Genomic DNA, 23,663 nt, shown 5'->3' on the forward strand with positions numbered 1-23,663 from the left:
CTCTGATCTTTGGGCATCAATGCCTACACGCAGTCTAAAATTTCTGTAACTATCCACATTGCCATATTTTGCAACTACACAAACCACATACATCTTTCGCACAGTTAGCTATCTTTCTTAGGACCTCTTGCATTATTAGTGATTACTCGGTGAGTATGTCAACTGACTGCCCACTGCTGATTATTACGTATGGGTCTCAATAAACATGCTCGTTTCTGTTGGAAGACAGAAAGAAAGACGGTGTTTGCACAGAGAACACACTACAATACAATCCATGAGACAACAGCATACAAGAGTCACAACTGCAAGTACCAATGCATCTGATCATACAAAACCTGAAATGTAATTATATCTTTTAGCACATCATCTAGTTATTCCTCCAACACAAAGTCACCAACACATCAACTTTGCATCATATGCCTGCTTCTGACCAAACATCACATAAATTTCAACTAAATATATTAATTCTCCATGACACCTGTCCCCATAAATGCATTACATAAAACATCATGGCTTCAACACTAAGTCCTCTTTCCCCTGCACACACAATTTTCCAGAAACAACATCCGCCACTTCTAATCACAAATCTGGGTACTACCTTATGAAAAACCATCAATACTTTAGCAGAGAAAGAATGAAATGCTTTAATCAACAGCAATCACCATCAATTTCCTCATGCAACTTTCTTGAAACAAATCGTAGCAGAGTTGTCCTTGACAGACTGTCAAACATGACTAACTTTTTTTTGCTTCATATGCAGCATCTCATATCACTGTAAGGCAGAAATTGCATGCAATGCAGTAAGTTACACATACCACATAGGTGAATATTCTCCTAGTCGTGGGAGACAGCGGCACATTAACAAAATTCTTTGACAAAATTATTTGATTAGACAGATAAAAAATCTACTGATCAAGCTAGAGCAGAATACACACATGAAAGATTGTTGTAATTTACAAGCTTTCGGAGCTAGCAGCCCCTTCTTTAGGCAGTCTGCTTCCAGTCACTTCTAACACACACTATCATTTTAGCAATTTACACAACATTTACCAAAACGTATCAGCAACCCCTCACACACTGCATAATCACAACAAGGTTGTATACGAACAAGGTGTTGCTTCCTCAGACTGTGTCAGTCACAACAAGGACAACTGACTGCAGGACAAGTGCCACCAGAGGTTCTCCGTGCCAGGGACCTATTTCTCTGCGGTGATGCATGTGCAAATCTAGATCGGCCCGAATTCCTCCCCATCTAATGTATGTAGGGTAGTGCAAGCCAAATGCTCAGCATTGCACTCCACTGCAGCTCTGGACCAATCCATGCACAACATTTTAGCAGCTGATCCTACAGTGTTTGTGGAAGACACTGCAGTGGAGGTAAACGACTTCCCACCAATATCCCAAGACATAGCTGTCCGTCATCTACGCTGACTGCCCCATCTCTATGGTTAGGTATTATCTGTGACACAGTCTTCATGTCTCAATGTTTATTCAGTGAGAGTTCCAGACAAAGGCCTGTTAGTGACTGAAAAGTTATTTTATTTTTATTAAGATTTAGATTTACCCTGTTATTAACTCTGTCTGCTATGGTCGTAATAAACACTTCTTTTTTGTTTCCTGTGTCTTCCTACTGCTTATGAACAACCTTCCCTTGGCAGATTATGGAATTTCATCACAGTCGTTCAAACTATTCTTTTCTAAATGTATGTTTTCTGGTAACTTCCTGAATATTTGCAGTTTTTCTTGCTGCTTCCGACACGTACACTGTAACGCAGTTTCCCTTATAGCCACAACCATTTCCCCTGAAAACAAATGAATACAAAGTGACCCTTACAAGAGGGTAAAATAACAAAAGCATAAAAGAATACTGTCATTCCAGCTGCTATACAACAAACTACAGAACCAAACAACTATGTTCAAATCAAATTTATGCCACCACATGGAAAGCACTGTTTAACCAATGCTGTGATCAACTGATTCCTGAACATACAGCCCTTCCATATGCTTCAAAGATAAGCACAGTGAATCTCATCATTCGAATTATGACTATCCTAAGAGGCACAAAAATTTTGCAGTGTTAGCTGATGTTACTGACGTGCAGAAATAATTATATACATAGATCTAATCTGTAAAATAACACATAACACCTTCTGTAATTCAAACAAATACTCTCAAATACAGAAATACATTTAATGCTACTACAGTATGACACTAATCACCTTTGATCTTCCTGGAACATTTTCTTTCTCAGCCGTGAAGTAAATCAATGATCCTTGGGCACCATGCCTGAAGGCACTCTGCAACTATACACACTGCCAATATTCTGAAACTACCTTACACAAATCATTCACAACAATCGCACTGTGCTCTATCTTTCTCAGGACCTCATGCATCATCAACAACTACTGTTGGTAAGTCAAGTGACTGCCCTCTGTTGATGATTATGTATTTGTCTCTATAAACATGCCCATTTCAGTTGGAAGACAGTGAGAGAGAAAGAGGGGTGTTTGCACAGACAACACCACACTGTAACACAATGCATGAAACAACAGCACACAGTCACAAATTCACGTACCAGTGCATCTGTTCACAGAAATAATGAAATGGAATTAATTCTTTTAGCACTTCATCCACTTATTCCTCAGCCACAGAGTCAGCAACACACCAACCTAGCATAACACACTTTTTTCACACTACATCCATTACCACACTTTAATATCAAATTCTATCAATGACAACCTAATGACATATTCCCTTAAATCATTAATGCCTTAGTTGATGCTTTGCCTGAAAAGCTGCAACTAGCACCTATTGATAAATTCACATTTGCTTAAGTCACCTCTTACACTTGGGAAGCAAGTCTTCAGAAATTACATCACTTCACGTCCATAGGTGGATACAAACTTGTGAAACAGTTACCAAATGGTGCCACATATAACATTCGTTTCAGATCACATTAAAAACCAGTAGCTTCGATCAAAGCACACATTGCACAACAATGATTTTATGAAGTATGGCACACTTGCCCTTCATACAGGTAAATCCACATCAATGATATATTTAAAGGAAATACTATGCACAGTAAAACACTTCTGAGCATTCCCTCAGATATGCTGCTATGTTATTAGTACCTGAAAGATACCAAAATGACTACACACTAGGGAGTTATACAGAAAGGTCACTGAAAACAGTCCCAAGATGAACCAATGACCAAGACTCTCATGCTATCGCTATAAACTGATTAATCTTATTATTCCATTTCACCAACCACTTCCTCGACACTGAAAGCACCGTCGTGCAATGAGATGACATTTTGGTTAGTAGCATTCAACAAGGTTAGGTCATGTTTACACCTTAGTGATGCATATGTCCAGCAGATTATTCATATATTTATGCAATGTTGCCTGTTAGCATGGATGTCAACAAATTATTGAGCAAATCATGCATACAATATATAATACTCATGCAATGAGCACTTAATGGCGGTACTTCATGTTTTCTCTGTGTCACGCAAAATGGTGCACGCACAGCTCCCAACAGAATTGTGCACTGGACTGTTCCTGTGTTGATTACATTCTCATAAGCACAGAAATGCTCAACTCTGGTTGCACAACATTATTAAAATAAGACAAGCTGAAACAACTTAACTGCATAGATCATCTTCAGAGGAAGAAATGATACCAAACTGCTTGGGTTAATATCTATTCATCAACACACACAGCCAAATATAATAATGTTTTTCTTTTTAAATAATATTTTCTTCCCCAGTACATATCAACTCCATGTGCTTACTAACATTACTGCAGACACTGCTACCTCCCCATTCCATGATCTGTATTCAATGGATCACAAGAAATATTCTGTGTTAACCATCCTACATCTCATCTCATCTCTTCTCCCTCCAACACCCCAGTCCATCACTCTGCAGCCTACAACTGCCTGTATTTCAAAGCTTAACACTATGAATGTAAGTAATATACATTACACATCCACTAATACCACACATATCAAGTTATGTATCTACATGTTACACTCACTGTAATTAAAAGATAAATCAATACAAATGTTTAGAACAGAAAGTTATATACATTTAAATAACAGGCAAATAAATTAATTCTTCGTGACACCTGTTGCAACCAATACATTGCATAAAACAACATGCCTGCAACGGCAATAGTCCCCTTTCCTCTGCACAAAAATTTGTCCCGCAACAAACTACGACACTTCCAGCCACAAAAAGGTGGATACAGCCTTATGCAAAAGCATCCCAATACCTTAGTAGAGAAAGAACCATTTTCCTATAATCAAAATCAATCACAGTCGATTTCCTCATGCCACTTCACTTTGAAAAACACAACAAAGCTGCACCTGATAGAATGTCATAACATGATTTTGTATTTCCTGCTTCATCTGCAACATCTCTTATCATTATAATGCAGAAATTACATGTAATGAAACAAATGATACACATGACCTGGGTAAACATTCTCCAAGTCATGGATGACATGCCTGCAAATTAATCACACTCTGACTGCTTCTCATCCTCATTCAATAGTATCTTAATCCCCTTCCAGTCATTTCAAAGATTTACGTACTATTCTTTTATAATCTTAAGTGTTATGTAAGTTCTCAAATATTTGCAGTTTTTCCTGCTCCTTCCAATACATACTTTGTAGCATAGCTTTCCGCTATAGCCACAATCATTTCCTCTGAAAATAAATGAATAGTAAGTGATCTATTCAAAAGGGTCATACACAAAACCATAATAGAACACTGTCATTACAGCAGTAACACAAGAAAAATCAACCAATACACAATGCAAGGTATAATACCTCTCATAGCAGTGGTGGACATTAGCAAAGAATGTCTGACAACCTCATACAGCAAACCACATAACCAAACATGCGTGCTCAAATCTAATTTATGTAGCCACACAGAAGGCACAGTTTAACATCTCATTGCTACAGCAGTAAGATGGCACTCACCTGCAGCGCTACTACATTTCCTACCTGAGTTACACAGTATGTCACTCGTCAGTAGGCATACATCCTTAAAGGCAGCCTACCAATTCAACTGCTTTTTTCAAACCATCAATATCCTCCACACAGTGAACTGTCTCTTCCAACACCTCTTGTACCCTCAATAATCACTCAGTACGTAAACTGACTGCCTCCTACTGATGAATGTGTGTATGGCTGAATGAACATGCCCTTTCCTATTGGAAGAAAGAGAGAAGTAGTCATATAAAAGCCGACACACCAGAAAGCAATTCATGAAAGAACTGGAAGTACCTGCGCATCTGGTCATACAAGCAGCATAATTGAATTATACCTTTTAGCTTATCATCAAGTTATTTCACCACCCTAATTTCACTAAACACACCAACCTAGCATCATACACCTACTTCACAGTATAATAATTACTTACTGTTTCTACCAGCACTTATACATTGAAGATACTGCATGTACTACTTTAATCCATTTACAAAAGCCCGATTACATTTTTCCCTTATCACTAATGCTTCAGATAATGCATTGTCCTAGCTGCTGCTGCTACTACCAGTAACTGCTGATTTGAATATATTTACTAAGGTCACTTCTACCAAGTGTTCATTAAGTACAGCATCACTATGTCCACTAACTGAATGCACACTTGTTAAACTAATGCAAAATGGTGCCACATACACCAATCCTCTCAGATTATGTGAGGTCTGTTCAGAAAATTTCAGAACTTTGTCCACAAAGTTTTCCTAGACTTACCTTTTACTTATTGTGCATGGTCACCTTCGATATACTCTACTCCACAATTGACAACTTCCCAACACTGTTTCCACTTCCAGATGCAGTCTTAGTACATCTCTTGCTGGATCATGCGAAGTCCAGTCTGCAAATTTTCATTTATCTCATCTATTGTTGCAAATTTTTGTCCATTCAGTGAGTTTTCATATTTTGGAAATAAAAAGTCTGTAGGGCAAGGTCTGAAGAACACAGACAATGCAGCACCACAGTGATTTCTTTTCTTGTGCAACAGTCACACACCAACAGGGATGATCGTGCAAATGCGTTATCATGATGCAACAGCTACGAATTGTCTCACCACATTCCAGATAGTTTCCTTTCCTTCTCATTTTCTAACAGGTGTCACAACACATCACGATACAATCATTGATTTAAGCTTGTACCTGTGGCACGATTTCATGATTAACTTATCTGTCAAAGTCAAAGCAAATTATCTGCAAGACTGACATGACCTGACAAGCTTCCTTTGGGTCTTGGAGAACCTATCCTGACCTGTTGTGAAGATAGAAGCTTGGTTTCAGGATCATAACCACAGACCCAAGCCGCATCACCAGTTTTGAGTCTCTTAAGGGTCATCTTGTTCTCATCTGTGCGATACAAAAGCTCTTCACAGATCTTTCGGGTCTTGACACACGAGTCGTGGGCCGAACTTGGCGTCAGCATGATGCATTTCAAAATGCTGTATCAGAATTTCATGAAATGATCCAACTGATATGTTCCATTCGTCTAATCTCTTGGACAGTCAATCTTGGCACACACAATGTCGTCAACATTCCTGACACGAGTGTAGTTGTTAGAAGTCTAAGCACGTCCTGAACAAAGGACATCCTTAACTTCCATCCAGCCATTTTCATACCATGTGAACCATTACACCGAATATGGCTTATGCACTAATCGCCGTATGCTCCCTGCGTTACTTGGTGTGTCTTCGTAAATGTTTTCTCGAGTTTTACCCAAAATTTAATGCAGACTTGTTGCTGCTCAAACTCTGCCATCTCAAAATTCACTAACTGTGCGACAACGTTCTGCTCAATACAGTACTGAACAACAGCTAACAGGAATACAACAATGAAAGTTCCAGCTCTTACACATTAAACACAAGCATGTGCATTGATGCCAACCACATTTCGCTCCAACATGCCACTAACATGAAATTATGAATGTTCTGAAATTTTTGGAACAGACCTCATTAAGAACCACTTGCATAGCTCAAAGAAGGAAATCTGCAAAATCAACTTCAGTATGCCACACTTGCCATCCATCTATGTAAATCCACATTACTTACATCTGGTACGCAAATACTTATTAAAAAAAAATTGAACATTCCCTCAGCTGCTGTTTCATTATCAGTACCTGGCACATACAGAAATGACTACACACTTGCAAGTTATGCACATACAGAAAGGCCACTCAAAACACAATCCCAAGATAAACCAATCACAGAGACCCTCACACTGCAGCTACAAACTGATTGTATCATACCATTCTGTTTTGCACCACCACTGTAAACACTTTCATTCATTCAATGAAATCCCTTGCTTTCCTTTACTTTGCTTTAGACACAGCAAAGTACAATAAATGTCTGCTTTTTAATGAAAATTACTCTACATGCTTAACAGCATTCTGCAAACACTGCAGCCTCCCCTTTCTGTGATTTGCATTCACTGGACCACAAGCAATATTTAGTGTTAACCTTCTTGCATCTGTTCTCCTACACTCATGACAATCAATCACATGCTGCAATAAATACATTACATAAAACAACATGGCTGCAACTCAGAGTCCTCTTTTCACTGCACACACAACTGTCCTGAAACATGCAATGGTAACCTTGTTTCAATGGCATCAAGTTGGATACTGCCTAAAGAAAAGCCTTCACAACATTTTAGTAGAGTGTCATTTCACTATAATCAACAATCAATTTCTTCATGTCGTTTCATTGAAACAAATCACAAAAAAATGGCACTGACGGAGTGTCATAACGTGACTTGACTTTTCTGCTTCATATGCAATATCTCAGTAGTATGAAGCAGAAATTTTATGTCGTGCAATAAATTATACATACAAGCTGGGAAAACATTCTCCTAGCCATGGAAGAGACAGCAGCAAACTAATGGTACACTTCGATACCTTATCCTCATTCACTGCATCCTGTTCAATTTATTTATAGTCATTTAAAACACACAGTATCAATTCTTAGCTGCCGTTCCAACTATTCTCCTGTAACCAAGAAAAATTAACCAATCCATAATGCAAACTTGTTATACACCACACTCTGGCAGTGACCTGTAGGATCCTGTCAAACTCATTCAGCAAACCCTGTATTCAAGTTTGTTACATGACACTAACCTTGGACTCATTTAATAGCCTTTACTCTATGTGTACACCCCCAAAAATGCGGGCCACTCAAATGGTATGACTTGCTTGCTTTTCCATCATGGTTTATTCAAGTCCTATGTCTATAGAATGCGAATAATATACTGTGCACGATACAATATCCATCAGACATTGCTTTTTAAGTAGTATCTGAGAAGTATCAGTAGCCCCCAAAACATTTCCTGGGCTTACAGTTAACTTCTCACAAACATATCGTTTACCCAATACTAACTAAATGGCTTCATTTGCAGTCGGCAATAGCAACTCCTTGTCTTTACAGAAGTAGAGTCATGATGTGCCAGCTGCTCAGTAACTTTCTGCAACTCAAGTGGTATTCCCAGCTACTAGTAATAATAACTGTTCTATTGGAAAGAATTGGTTTGTCACATTCAAGAATATGAGCAAAACCAATGCACTTTTCCTAAGGTTAATTGTGGTGTGAGTAAGCTAACACAACCTGTGCAATTTCTACACAGACATATCACAATACTATGATCACCAGCTTAAGGACTAAGACATGCAGGAAGAGCCAGAGAGGTTCTAGAAGGTGCCAACATGGATGTGAAGCCATGCCCAACTCCAGTGCCATGGTCAGCTGCACTAGGTTTCTTGGTTGACGATCATGGTGGGAAATGCCGAATTAAGACTATACCATGGATTCTCAACTGGGTTTAAACCTGGGAAGTTTGGTTGCCACAGAGTACAGTAAACTCATCCTTGTGCTTTTCGAAGCATGCACATTTTCTGCAAGCTGTGTGACTCTTTGCACTGTCCTTCTGATAGATGCTAAGCAAAAGCAAATTCAATGTAGGTAAGTTTGTTTTGTTTTAAGGGACAAAAACTGAGGTCATATGAGCCCATGTCATAACCTTAGAACACTAATTAGGAGGAGTTAAAAAAGCAGCTACATGTTATGCCTAATTGACGGAAGGGAAGACAGCTAAAAACACGACATGGTCCCCAAGAGTAGATGCTGACTATTTGATTCATTGTGCCTTCGAGAAAGGCCAACACCCACATAATTCCAAGAAAACATTCCCCAGTCCGTAACGTTTCCTCCTCCAGTCTGGCTGTTTGCTTTCAGATGTTTCACACCATACACACCAACAGTTATCTGTCTGACTGAACATAAAATATTAATATGAAAAGGCCACCTGTCACCACTCAGTGGCTGTGTAGTTATGTTGGCATGCGAATTCCACCGTTCATTACCAATGAATTGCTGTCAGCATGAACACACAAACCAGGCGCCTGCTGGGGAGACCCATAAGCAGCAACAACCACTGAACAATCGTTGAGGAAATACCGTTGACAGCCCCTGGTTTATCTAGTTCAGCCAGTTGCTCAACAGGTGCATGTCTATTCACTCATATACACCTCCCCACAACCATCATTCTCCCCTGTCATCTATGGCTCTTTGTGTACCACATTGCCTCTGCACCATTTTTGATAGCACAATTTCGCCATGCAAGGTATACTTCATCCATGGCAATACATGATCAGTTTATGAACTTGAGCATTTCAGAAATGCTTCCAACTTTCACCCAAAAGTCAATGACTATTGGATAACACATAAACGTGTTTTATATACTCCCCACTGCTAGTGCTGCCACCTGAGAGTTACTCGCCATCAAAACTAGGCAGAGGTCACATTAATGTGCATTGTGTTTCTTAAATCTGTATACAATTAACATGCACGCACTGTGTGTCCCATTCACCAGTTTCAGGTAGTTCAAATAAAACGAAGTACAAGGATCATTTGTGGGGAGGTGTTAAGCAGGGGGCAATACGTAATTATCTTCAATTGTGTGATTATTATGAGATACATACTGCACCTACAGATTCTTTGGAATACCACCAACAAATGTATATTCTCGATAAGAATAAAACATGTTACCCCACATGTATATTATCTGTTCACGAACTGGTTAAAGTTTGTATCAATAGTTTGTGAATGAATGTGAATGACAGTCATGTCCAGGCAGCCTCTCAATGCTTTTCTCGTGATCAGTGGCCCTCATGAAGAGTTACATGATGCATGGTGCAGTTGACTGCCACAGGCATAGTGGCAGATGTTTTCCCCGTCGGGTCAATTCAGGCCAAGGTATCAGCAATGAGGCTGTGCTGTGGCCACTGGAAAATGCATGGCATCACTGATAAGGCATTACTCTGACCACTGCCAACCTCAGTGTAGTCAATAAAATAATAGGATGTTAGTCCAAATTTGGAACACAAAACAGGAACAATTATGCATGTCATAGATTTAATAAGTCCTTACTAGGTTTTCAGAGATGTGATGCACCACATACTTATGCACAGGTCACACAGCTCCTATAAATTATGTGGTGGCAGCTTGTAGGAGAGAAACTGGTACCCAATAGCATCTCACATGTGTTCCTTCTGTCTCATATTAGCAATCTGTTAGTTTGTTCACTATTGTGTGCCTCAAACCAGTGATGCCCAATTATGGTCTTATGGCAAGGACAGTTATCCTGTTGGAAGATGTCACTGCCATCAAGCAAGTCATCAGGAATTCAGATGATCAGTAGCAATGTTCATACAGTACACAGCTGTCACATTACCTTTGATCACTACCATAATCCCCCTGGAAGTCCAATCCCCTCCCAAATGTCTGCAATTGCGAGATGGTGGATGTTTATGGCAGCCACTCACCTGGATGATGACATATCCAGACACTACTATTAATATCCCCCCATGAACCATGGACCTTGCCGTTGGTGGGGAGGCTTGCGTGCCTCAGCGATACAGATGGCCGTACCGTAGGTGCAACCACAACGGAGGGGTATCTGTTGAGAGGCCAGACAAACGTGTGGTTCCTGAAGAGGGGCAGCAGCCTTTTCAGTAGTTGCAGGGGCAACAGTCTGGATGATTGACTGATCTGGCCTTGCAACATTAACCAAAACGGCCTTGCTGTGCTGGTACTGCGAACGGCTGAAAGCAAGGGGAAACTACAGCCGTAATTTTTCCCGAGGACATGCAGCTTTACTGTATGATTAAATGATGATGGCATCCTCTTGGGTAAAATATTCCGGAGGTAAAATAGTCCCCCATTCGGATCTCCGGGCGGGGACTACTCAGGAGGATGTCGTTATCAGGAGAAAGAAAACTGGCGTTCTACGGATCGGAGCGTGGAATGTCAGATCCCTTAATCGGGCAGGTAGGTTAGAAAATTTAAAAAGGGAAATGGATAGGTTAAAGTTAGATATAGTGGGAATTAGTGAAGTTCGGTGGAAGGAGGAACAAGACTTCTGGTCAGGTGACTACAGGGTTGTAAACACAAAATCAAATAGGGGTAATGCAGGGGTAGGTTTAATAATGAATAGGAAAATAGGAATGCGGGTAAGCTACTACAAACAGCATAGTGAACACATTATTGTGGCCAAGATAGATACGAAGCCCACACCTACTACAGTAGTACAAGTTTATATGCCAACTAGCTCTGCAGATGATGAAGAAATTGAAGAAATGTACGATGAAATAAAAGAAATTATTCAGATAGTGAAGGGAGATGAAAATTTAGTAGTAATGGGTGACTGGAATTCGAGTGTAGGAAAAGGGAGAGAAGGAAACATAGTAGGTGAATATGGATTGGGGCTAAGAAATGAAAGAGGAAGCCGCCTAGTAGAATTTTGCACAGAGCACAACTTAATCATAGCTAACACTTGGTTTAAGAATCATGAAAGAAGGTTGTATACGTGGAAGAACCCTGGAGATACTAAAAGGTATCAGATAGATTATATAATGGTAAGACAGAGATTTAGGAACCAGGTTTTAAGTTGTAAGACATTTCCAGGGGCAGATGTGGACTCTGACCACAATCTATTGGTTATGACCAGTAGATTAAAACTGAAAAAACTGCAAAAATGTGGGAAATTAAGGAGATGGGACCTGGATAAACTGAAAGAACCAGAGGTTGTACAGAGTTTCAGGGAGAGCATAAGGGAACAATTGACAGGAATAGGGGAAAAAAATACAGTAGAAGAAGAATGGGTAGCTCTGAGGGATGTAGTAGTGAAGGCAGCAGAGGATAAAGTAGGTACAAAGACGAGGGCTGCTAGAAATCCTTGGGTAACAGAAGAAATATTGAATTTAATTGATGAAAGGAGAAAATATAAAAATGCAGTAAATGAAGCAGGCAAAAAGGAATACAAACGTCTCAGAAATGAGATCGACAGGAAGTGCAAAATGGCTAAACAGGGATGGCTAGAGGACAAATGTAAGGATGTAGAAGCTTATCTTACTAGGGGTAAGATAGATACTGCCTACAGGAAAATTAAAGAGACCTTTGGAGAGAAGAGAACCACGTTTATGAATATCAAGAGCTCAGATGGCAGCCCAGTTCTAAGCAAAGAAGGGAAGGCAGAAAGGTGGAAGGAGTATATAGAAGGTTTATACAAGGGCGATGTACTTGAGGACAATATTATGGAAATGGAAGAGGATGTAGATAAAGACGAAATGGGAGATACGATACTGCGTGAAGAGTTTGACAGAGCACTGAAAGACCTGAGTCGAAACAAGGCCCCCGGAGTAGACAACATCCCATTAGAACTACTGACGGCCTTGGAACAACCAGTCCTGACAAAACTCTATCAGCTGGTGAGCAAGATGTATGAGACAGGCGAAATACCCTCAGACTTCAAGAAGAATATAATAATTCCAATCCCAAAGAAAGCAGGTGCTGACAGATGTGAAAATTACCGAACTATCAGTTTAATAAGCCACGGCTGCAAAATACTAACGCGAATTCTTTACAGACGAATGGAAAAACTGGTAGATGCAGACCTCGGGGAGGATCAGTTTGGATTCCGTCGAAATGTTGGAACACGTGAGGCAATACTGACCTTACGACTTATCTTAGAAGAAAGATTAAGAAAAGGTAAACCTACGTTTCTAGCATTTGTAGACTTAGAGAAAGCTTTTGACAATGTTGACTGGAATACTCTTTTTCAAATTCTAAAGGTGGCAGGGGTAAAATACAGGGAGCGAAAGGCTATTTATAATTTGTACAGAAACCAGATGGCAGTTATTAGAGTCGAGGGGCATGAAAGGGAAGCAGGGGTTGGGAAAGGAGTGAGACAGGGTTGTAGCCTCTCCCCGATGTTATTCAATCTGTATATTGAGCAAGCAGTAAAGGAAACAAAAGAAAAATTTGGAGTAGGTATTAAAATTCATGGAGACGAAGTAAAAACTTTGAGGTTCGCCGATGACATTGTAATTCTGTCAGAGACGGCAAAGGATTTGGAAGAGCAGTTGAATGGAATGGACAGTGTCTTGAAAGGAGGATATAAGATGAACATTAACAAAAGCAAAACGAGAATAATGGAATGTAGTCAAATTAAATCGGGTGATGCTGAGGGAATTAGATTAGGAAATGAGACACTTAAAGTAGTAAAGGAGTTTTGCTATTTAGGAAGTAAAATAACTGATGATGGTCGAAGTAGAGAGGATATAAAATGTAGACTGGCAATGGCAAGGAAAGCGTTTCTGAAGAAGAGAAATTTGTTAACATCGAATATAGATTTATGTATCAGGAAGTCGTTTCTGAAAGTATTTGTTTGGAGTGTAGCCATGTATGGAAGTGAAACATGGACGATAACTAGTTTGGACAAGAAGAGAATAGAAGCTTTCGAAATGTGGTGCTACAGAAGAATACTGAAGATAAGGTGGATAGATCACGTAACTAATGAGGAGGTATTGAATAGGATTGGGGAGAAGAGAAGTTTGTGGCACAACTTGACTAGAAGAAGGGATCGGTTGGTAGGACATGTTTTGAGGCATCAAGGGATCACAAATTTAGCATTGGAGGGCAGCGTGGAGGGTAAAAATCGTAGAGGGAGACCGAGAGATGAGTACACTAAGCAGATTCAGAAGGATGTAGGTTGCAGTAGGTACTGGGAGATGAAGCAGCTTGCACAGGATAGAGTAGCATGGAGAGCTGCATCAAACCAGTCTCAGGACTGAAGACAACAAAAAAAAAAAAAAAAAAAAAAAAAACTATTAATATTGTGTCACAAGAAACATGATTCCTCTAAGCAACATGTTTCAACTGATCCACTGTGGAATCTCAATCCATGCCCACTGTAAACTGAATGTCACTTTGTCAACAAGGGAACACAGGGATGACATACTGCATGTACTGTGATGAGGCATGAACATCCCAGACCTTGTCTCGTCATTTCACCACTGAACCACTTTCACAGATGCTCATGGCAGCTGTACATAGGTACTATGAACAGTACAAGTAGTCACCAAGCTGCTGTGTTTGTTTCAGAAATACTCATTCCCAGTTGGTAGGCCATAATCTGCCCTTTAATCGAAGTTGCTTGTATCAGTGGGTTTGCTTTAAGGAAAAAGAAACAATTAGAACCATCAGCTTCATTAACAATGTCAATTTTTGTTACTAATCTCCAGCACAGTTGGAACCTCACTTCATTCACGTCTTCTGTAATAATTTTTACAATAAAACATACTGACAACTATACTCTGGATCCATACATAGACCCTTTTATCAGTAACAGTGAACTCCCAAATTTTTGAAAGAATCTGACCCCCAAGAGAAATTGCTTTAAGCTTCTTATTACAAATCAATTTTTTAAGTATCTGACTGCCAAAAGCCCACTAGTGGAACAGCACAGGTACACACCTGACAGTATACCCACCAGTGGCCACACACTCCATTCTTTGGTACAGTTTACCATTTGATGCAGTGCGAAGTCTCTGAAGTACAAAACATTTAACAAGACATTGTAACCTGGTGTCATCTTAATCAACAAATACAAATTAACACACAGTACCGCACCATACAATATACAGTCCTAAATATGGAGCATGTGACCACCAGTAGGCACACAGTGTCAGGCTTCTCTGTGCCTGCTGGCAGCAGTCAACATGTTAGCTGGAAGTCATGAAGCACTTTCTATGTGGATGAACATAGCCTAGGTATTTGTATACTATCAGTCATGCTGCTTCACAACGAAAACAGTTTCTAACTGCAATACTTATTGTGTTAAACTTTAACATTAGATGACACCTCTTAATTAGCAGATTATGGAATTTTAAATCTGATCAATAATTACATGAAATACTGAAAATTTTCTGTAGCCCTTGGAAGCAATTAGATGGTTAACCTGCAACTGGTATGTGGTTCCAGTTGAGAGATTTGTTATGCTAACCAACCATTTAACAAACTTCAAATATTCAGCCACAAAAGTGGCTTACATTAACAGCATAGGTAAAAAAAATTGCATTTTAGCGAAGTAAATCCACAGTAGTATGCTAATCACCTAAATTATGTTGAACCAGGCATGATTAATTTTGAAGGTTACTATTCATAATTAATATTTACAGAAAGTGCTAGGGGCACTAAAAATTTAACACAATTTGTAACACCTTTAATGATTGAAGACATGTCTGAGGGCATAGTTACCAATTTTAATACATCTCAGACTGCCTCACGTCATTTTTGTATTGGTCATTGCTTTATACTTGCCACATATCATCTTCTGGTCCAAAACTAATTACCATTACATTCAGTTCGCCATCACAGCATGGTTCCTGTCAAAACTAACGTTATATGAAGCCTTGCCCTGATGATAAACTTATTAGAAGTAATTACACTGGATCTGAATGTTACCTGCAGTGAGGGTCTCAAGTAGAAATCCAAATAAATATGAACAGTGATGTGCACAGTATGCATGAGCTTCTATGCCTTTAATTAAAGCACAGACAACAAATTCACTGTGTTTGCTTCTTGGCCAATCTGTAAGCACGTTGGCTAAATCTGGGCAAAGGACTGCTTCAGAGCAAAATTTCACATCAAGATCAAGGGAAAATCTTTAAAACACGAATTTCTCCCACATTGTACCTTTGGTCAAACTGTCCAGTCTTGGCAAATTTAAAGCTTTGAAAACAAAGTAGGCACTGAATCTGTGAAATAATGCAAGAATTCCATTGCCCAATAAACAACCTGCTTCATTAAAAATAACAATGGATCAGCTGAGACACCATTAACAAATATCTACAATCTGGTTTGATTAAGTACGGCCACTTACCAGCCTTAACAAAATTTGTAGGGCCTACAGGGTCACGAGAATGTTTGGCAAGAGTCTCTGGCTTGCCCAGTGCCGTAATGTTAGTGAACACTCTTGCCTCCATGTGGTGGAAATATTCAGTTTTATTGTTACTTGGCAAAGCAACCATAATACGCATTGTATTGTTTATAGGATTTGTCACGTTTATGACACCGGTCAATGTGGATGAAATCCTACAGAGCACAGAGTACTTCCCTTTACTGCAAACAAGTGGCAGAAACATGTTTCCACTGAAGTCACTCCCTCCACAAATGGACCAGATAGTTAACACATGAAAAAATGCCTAAGTTTCCACCCAAATAGATGTATAATGTGTCATTACAGCTGCAGTCTTCCCACTGTCACCCACACATAAAAATATAAAAAAACATTAAATGTTGAATTCTTTGACTAGCATTGTTAATTGGTACCTAGTAATTTAAAAATGAAATTATTAATAGTTGGGTTGCCTGGAACAAACTAGTACTTCCTAGTTTTCTGTGAAAGTTACACATATCTGGAACATCACTATTCTTACCTGCATTCTGAAATTCACTATATATGTTAACATTTATATTAAGCCTTTAGGTTGGACATGTTGTCTTGACTTCTGAGGAAATAAAATTGATACTTACCAGAAAAAAAATGGCATGTCCAAATTGGAAGTACAGTAGTGAGAATGGTTTCCCTATTCTTTATTTTGAAGTGTTCACCGTTTTAATAAATTGTAGAAATCTTGTGCAGGTTTTGAAGCACTAATTTCATCAAGTTGTCAATGGAGTACTTTTGTATGCAATAAAACTGCAAAGCTATATTCTTTCAAACAGTTGTATGGATAAGCAACAAATGGTTACTTCCAGGAAGTAATCTACACTCTTGAAATGTCAACTTCTGAAAGGAAGTGGGCAGTTAACTCTCTTTACTATATTTCAGTATCCTCCATATAAAGACTGGCGACTATTTGGGACAATGGGCTCCCCATAGCCACTCCGTCAGTCTGTTCAAAATATTTGTCATTGAATAAACAGTACATCGACGTCAGCACATGGCGACAAAGCTTGGTTGTTTCCTCATCCAATTTGGCACTAATTAACTGCAAGGATTCTTCCACAGGGACCCAGGTAAAAAGCAACAACTTCAAAACTCTCAAGCAAATCGCCAGGACTAGGAGACAAAGACTTCAATATCTGAATACACAACATAGAATTGGGAGTATGATGTTCACAATTACCAATGTGAGGGCCAAGAATAGATGCTAAATACTTGGCTAGATTGTGGGTAGGAAAGGATTTTGAGGACATGGCACTGAAGACGGCATCTTTAAAACCAACCTGTTTGTGGAGGTACGTCGACAATACATTTATGGTGTGGTCTCATGAGAGAGAAGCTCTTGACCGCCTCTTAGATCATTTTAATTCCCTGCATTGTAGCATCAAGTTTACCATGGAGGTGGAAAGTGTTGGAAAGCTAGTTTTTGGATGTTCTGGTGTACAGAAAGTATGATGAGACACTGGGACACTGTATATCAAAAGCCTATGCACATGGACCGTTATCTGCAAACTTTAGCTGTCATCCATCATTACAATGTTGGCGAGAAGAGCTTATGCCATTTCAGACGGACAAAGCTTGACACAAGAAAAGGATAATCTCAAGGTTGTGTTCAAGCAGAATGGCTAAACAGATCCATCATGCTTTCCAGTTTGGACCTTCACCTGAACCACCAGAATATACCTGCAAATCGGTGGCTTTTCTACCCTTTGCTGGGAGCATTTGCTCAAAAATAGGAAGAATTCTAAAAAGATATTATATCAAAAGTATTTTCCATCTGCCAGCCAAGATTAGAGCACTTCTTGGCTCAGTTAAGGATGACTTTGGTTTGAGGAAGCCCGGGGTGTGCAAGATCCCTTGCCACTGTGGGTAGGCTTATATTGGTCAGACAATCTGGACCATTCAGGACCAATGTGTTGAGCACCAGCGGCACACACGGTTGCTTCAGCCTGAGAAATCTGCAGTGGCGGAGACTATCTCACCAAGGGACAAAGAATGCTGTATGACGAGACACAAATGGTTGCCCTGCATCTTGCTATTGAGACTGTTTTAAAAGACTCTATAGAGATTCGATTATCTGATAATCTTGTTAATAGAGACAAGGGTTACCTTTTAAGTAAGACTTGGAAACCGATGTTATCAGACATTTAAAAACAACGATCTGTTTCAATCGTCTGAATAATTTTTAATTAACTTTTGATAGTGATACCTCAATTTCGCCTGTTTCCACCACGGAGGCACTGTATGTTTACTTGCAATAGCAGGCAGTTATGGCATCTTTTTGTGCACACGTGGCCTATATAGGGGCCACTGCTCGCACTGAGATGTCAGTTCCGGTGAGATCGTGTACCAGCACTCTCACCTGAAGATGGCAGTCAGCTGGACTGTTTAAATATTGTGTCAAGATGACTGTCTGATCCGGCTGCAAACCTGAGAAGAATATGATCGCTATGCACCTTTCACTTCAGGTGAAGATTTCTACACAGTAACAAACAGTTGCTGCCTGAAATACCCACCCTCTGTAATAAGACTTAAAAACAACATGTCAAAAAACACCAGGCATGTTACTTTTACACCAGCAACAGCTAAGATCTGGAAAGTAAAACCAACACTTAACATTTAAACCAGAAACTTGGATTGTAACTACACCTCACTCCACTCAATGTTAATGACTGCATTGTAACTAAAATTAGTCTTGTTAAGATATGTGAAGTATCTTAATTCAATGTGCACATTAGTTCCTCGATCATTATGAGCTACGCTGTCTACATCCTGTTAAGAAATTACAGCTGTAATAAATTTTATATTTCATGCTAATATAAAATATATTTCATAGTTAAATTTGGCCAATGACTTAAGATGGACTGGGATTTCACCACATTCTCAGACTGATACTTTTATTGGTTATCTGTAACTGTGTGGTGGTATCATTGCAGAAATAGTTTTCAGAGGTTAAGGGTACTTGAAAAATCTAATTTATTTTCTTTATTTGAACAAAAAAAAAAAAATACAGCCTGTCACATTTTCTTCATTTATAGTATTGAACAAAATTTAACATTGGCAAAAGAACACAAACTTGCTGCAAAAGCTGGAACTACTGTATTGAATACTGCTTTGCTCACCTGTTAGAAAATAAAATAGGAAATATCCGTAACAGAAACAGTTTCAAACTTCTGCAAAATTTGATTTATATTACTTAATACATCCAAATTTACATAGTAGTCCATGCTGAATAGCTTTCCCCATCAGATATTACAGTTCTCTTTCATGACATCACAAATTATTATTCATTGATATATTCATAATGGTTTATAGTTGGCTGGAATCATCCTGCAAACATTTCTCCTCCGGACTCTGCACAGAAAAACATTTTCCACTCATTAAATCATATAAAGGGAAGTCTTGGAATGTCAGTAAAATACAGAATGACTGACAAGTCTTAACATTTGGAAACACTGTACTTCACAGAATAAGTGGGTAGGTAAGGCTTTAAAATAAAAGGGGTACTATTGATACCAAAAACGTGCACAAAATGACCAACCGAAGGCACTTTATGTAACATGAAAACGATAATTAGAATACCTATTTTATAGTGAAGACAACGTTAACACACAACTTGTTTACAGTCATCCATCAACAACTGTAGTCAAGGCACAATACTGGGAACAGCACTGTACAGCATATCAGTCAGTAAGGTAAGCATGCTGGAGTCTGTGGGCGATGACTGGTGGTTGCTGCAAAGTGCCCCATATACGGCGGATGCAACATGAAAACCGTCCCACCCAACGTGCATGATTTTGGGTGGAAAATGCGCAATTCCGTCGACTAAACAGGCAATGTGTTCACCACTCAAAGCTACTAACAGAAGTTTTGTTTTCTTTTAGGGTGAACAAACAGGTCATAAGCACCCATGTCACAACCTTAGAACACCAATATGAACAGATGAATATACAAAGTAACCACAGCCTAGTTTCAAACAGCCAAGCATCACACGAACATAGCAGGGTGGCCCAGTCTGCTGCCCAGGAAGTACTGCTTACGACACTTCGGACACAGACAAACTGGCTGCAGCACACAGTCACGTGGAAGACCAAGAAACTTCCCTATTAATCATGAGCTGCAGAAATTTCTTAGTTTCAGCAAATGGATGAACAATAGGTCCTAGATGTACAGATGGTGAAAGAAACCCATTCCCCACCAAAAATTCATATAAACAGTTTTGTCAGTGAAAAAGCAAAAGCCACTGTCAATGCTCCAAGTCAAGACAATCTAGACATCACTGAAAATGCTGCTCAAGGAAGCAAATCTATGGAGACCTGAAATAGATCACAAAGTCATGGATGAAAAGGGGTTTGAGGTACTTGGTGGGAGACAGGTTAATGGCTATAGCACAAAAGACGACAATGTTCAGGTCGCAGCCTAAGGGTGCCCAGTTCTGGATAAAGATACCTGACAAGGCTGAGGCCACACATGCCTTTGAAACTCTGCCTTTTACAAATTCCTGAAGGAAACAGAGCAGGTAGCCTAAGAAGCCCCAAATGTACAGATTATGGAGGATAACAGTCCTCCAGCAGGTGTCATAGGCTTTCTCCAAACCAAAAATCATGGCCATAGTCTGGTATTTCCACAGAAAACTGTGACAAGTTGACAAAATGAAGTGGTCAACTGCAGCATGGTATGCTGAAAATCCACATTGTTCAGTGGCTAGTAGATTAGAAGATCTGAGCCACCAAACCAACTGGGCATGAACCATATGTTCCATTGCCTTGCTAACAACTGGTTGGAGAAATGGAATGGTAGCTAAGAGGAAGGTGTTTATCCTTACTGGGATATGGCAGTGACTTCACAACAATGCCTGGGAAACTTAATATCAACCCAAATGCTATTGCATGAATGAAGGAGAAAGTGCTTGTCTGTAAGATAAAGGTGCTGCAACATCTGAATGTGAACATCCTGAAGTTCCTGGCCGACCCACTCATCAAGATACAAGGGACATTCTCAGGATGAGTCTGCACAGTTGCAATTGATACAGCAGGGAGGAGGTAGTGCACAATCACCCTTATGAGCATCCCTATCACAAGAAACACTTTTGGCCACATTTTGACAGGACATGCGAGTGTGGGTAACATTGGCACTGGTAACAACACGTCTGGTTCGGAATGTACTATCTGACTGATGACTTCACAGCCTGCTTTGATCTTTGAGGAAGCATTACTCAATCAAATGTGAGAAAAAGAGTGCATGTAGGCACTAACGTTGATATCAACATTTTTATTTAGCCAATAGACTGCAGTGATGCCCTGATCAGTAAGGTAAGTTTGGATTTCTCCCTTGGTCAAACCAAGCACTCAGATGAAAATAACACCAGGTGAAGAAGTCAGCATTCAATAGCCCTCGGCATAACCAGGATAGCCATGGAGGACTGAAGCTGTAAGCATTTATTGGGCTTGAAAATTATAACTGATCTCCGGAAGTTCCAATATGTAATGAGAGCAGAGTTTCACAGGGCCTGCAATTGCATCATCACCTTTCTGAATAATAAATCAATTGTAGTAAAGAACTGACCTTTAGAACACGATACCATGAGGAGCAGATGAGCAGAGGCGCAGCTGGAAGATTCTTTGAATCTCTAGCATAATTCCACTTGTGTTTAGTAGACATAGATAGTGAAGGTGATTTGCTCAGTGTGGGGAGAAAAAAAAAAAGCACAATTGCCAGCATCTCTGAGTGCACACTCTTTAGTTTACACCACATCAGATTTCCCTAACACCTGACTGCAGGACCAATTGTAAATCTGGGAAGGTAACAGCTCAGGCAATCACCCCTCCCCAGGCCCCTGTACCAGGGGATATGTGCAAACACTACTTGTTAACCCAGAGCTGGGAATTATGAGTTACCCACTCACCTGTTATGCATTAAATGCATGGTCCTGCCTTTAGGAATGCACAGGGAGGAAGAAGAAACAGAGGAACATAACACGCAGAAGCCAAGGAAGGATAGGAGATCGAGAACAAAAGATAAACAGACGAGGAACTGTTCTGATGTCACAACACATTCCCAAAAATCTCATATGTTCCCCAAGGGAGGGGAAAAAACTGCAGAAGGATAGACATGCAGCACAGAAAGGGAAGAGGTGCTGCAAAGGTTGGGAATGCATGGTATCACCAAGGGTGGTGAGCCCCCTGGGGGAGTGCTAACGGAGTGGCCTGAGGGCCACAACAGGGACAGGGTCAAACAGCTCCGTACAGGTGTGGCACGCCTGAGGTGCACTAACTTGCATATGGTACATGGCATCGGGTATGGTCAGAACCCTGCTAGCACACTTCAACAACAGCTATGAGGTGAGCAATGAAACGTCGTGCATGTGCAGGACTGGCGTCTTGGCTTTATCACCTAAGCAAGAGAAGACCATTCTCAATGATAACCCCTCACCCTCTATATTAGCTGGCAGCTACAGAGCAGAAGCTTGTCGAGTTGGGAACAGTCACAAGTCAGCCACCTCAGTCGACAGATGGACCTTCAGGGTTACCCATGCATACGAAGACATCACCTGGGTGGATAAACTAGATACTTACCTTCGCATGAGATCAAGTATAGCTTTCCAAGATTTCAAGAGTTCACAGACTCTTAACACAGGTATGTGAGATTCGGATGATGACCAAAGATATGGAGAATCACAAGGCAGAAACTGAGTGGAAAGATATGAGAAAGATCAATTGACAGGTAAGACCAAGGCTGCTTTGCAGACTTACTGGCAGTGAGATGGACGGCAACTCCCGAAGTTGTCCGTAACAAAAATAGGAAATATACATGATGCTAATAGTTGAGAAGTCCAGAAACATCTCTCACAAAAAGAGTTGACTGGTAAGAAGAATCAAGCCCATATGAGGGTGGAGCAGTCAGGAGCTAAACGTGAACACAGCACAGCTCCAAATAAAGCTGGCAACGCTGCAGGAGAGCAGGCAGCAGTAAGTGACATTGAGGCAGAGGCTCAGCTGCAATGGAGCTCAAAAGAAGCTTAAGGAGCTCAAGAACAGTGAGGGAAGGGTGGTCGATAGGAAGCAGCATGAAGCTGTGGCCGGGCAGCGTCCTCATGGGCAAAGAAGTCTAAAGAGGAGGAGGAGGGGGGGGGGGGGCAGAGAGAGAGAGAGAGAGAGAGAGAGAGAGAGAGAGAGAGAGAGAGAGAGAGAGAGAGAGAGAGAGAGACGACGACTCCCTGCAAGAGAGGGACAATAACATCGGTCACAAAAAAACAGTGTGAAAACAGGAAAGAGATGGAACCCTCAGGCCTAAAAACAGGCACCTGGAGGAGATTTGTTCTTTGTTTAAGAACACCTGCCAGTGCACAACA

The 23,663-nt window shown here is 40.2% G+C and overlaps 1 long non-coding RNA gene across 23 annotated transcripts in view; it reads right to left on the minus strand.

Annotated features, from left to right (window-relative positions):
- LOC126283963 (uncharacterized) overlaps nt 1–23,663 on the minus strand; it is a 92,997-nt gene that overhangs the window by 57,435 nt on the left and 11,899 nt on the right. For 22 of the 23 annotated variants that reach the window (XR_007551418.1, XR_007551417.1, XR_007551388.1 and 19 more), the window contains 2 exons: nt 19,435–19,666; nt 5,010–5,215 (listed from right to left, as the gene is read on the minus strand). This is a non-coding gene — a long non-coding RNA (uncharacterized LOC126283963). Of the gene's footprint in view, nt 1–4,985; nt 5,216–19,434; nt 19,667–23,663 lie in introns of all 23 variants that reach the window. The other variant, XR_007551393.1, reaches the window with a different exon arrangement.

This window comes from Schistocerca gregaria, chromosome 8, assembly GCF_023897955.1.
Source record: "Schistocerca gregaria isolate iqSchGreg1 chromosome 8, iqSchGreg1.2, whole genome shotgun sequence".
Taxonomy (NCBI): Eukaryota; Metazoa; Arthropoda; class Insecta; order Orthoptera; family Acrididae; genus Schistocerca; species Schistocerca gregaria.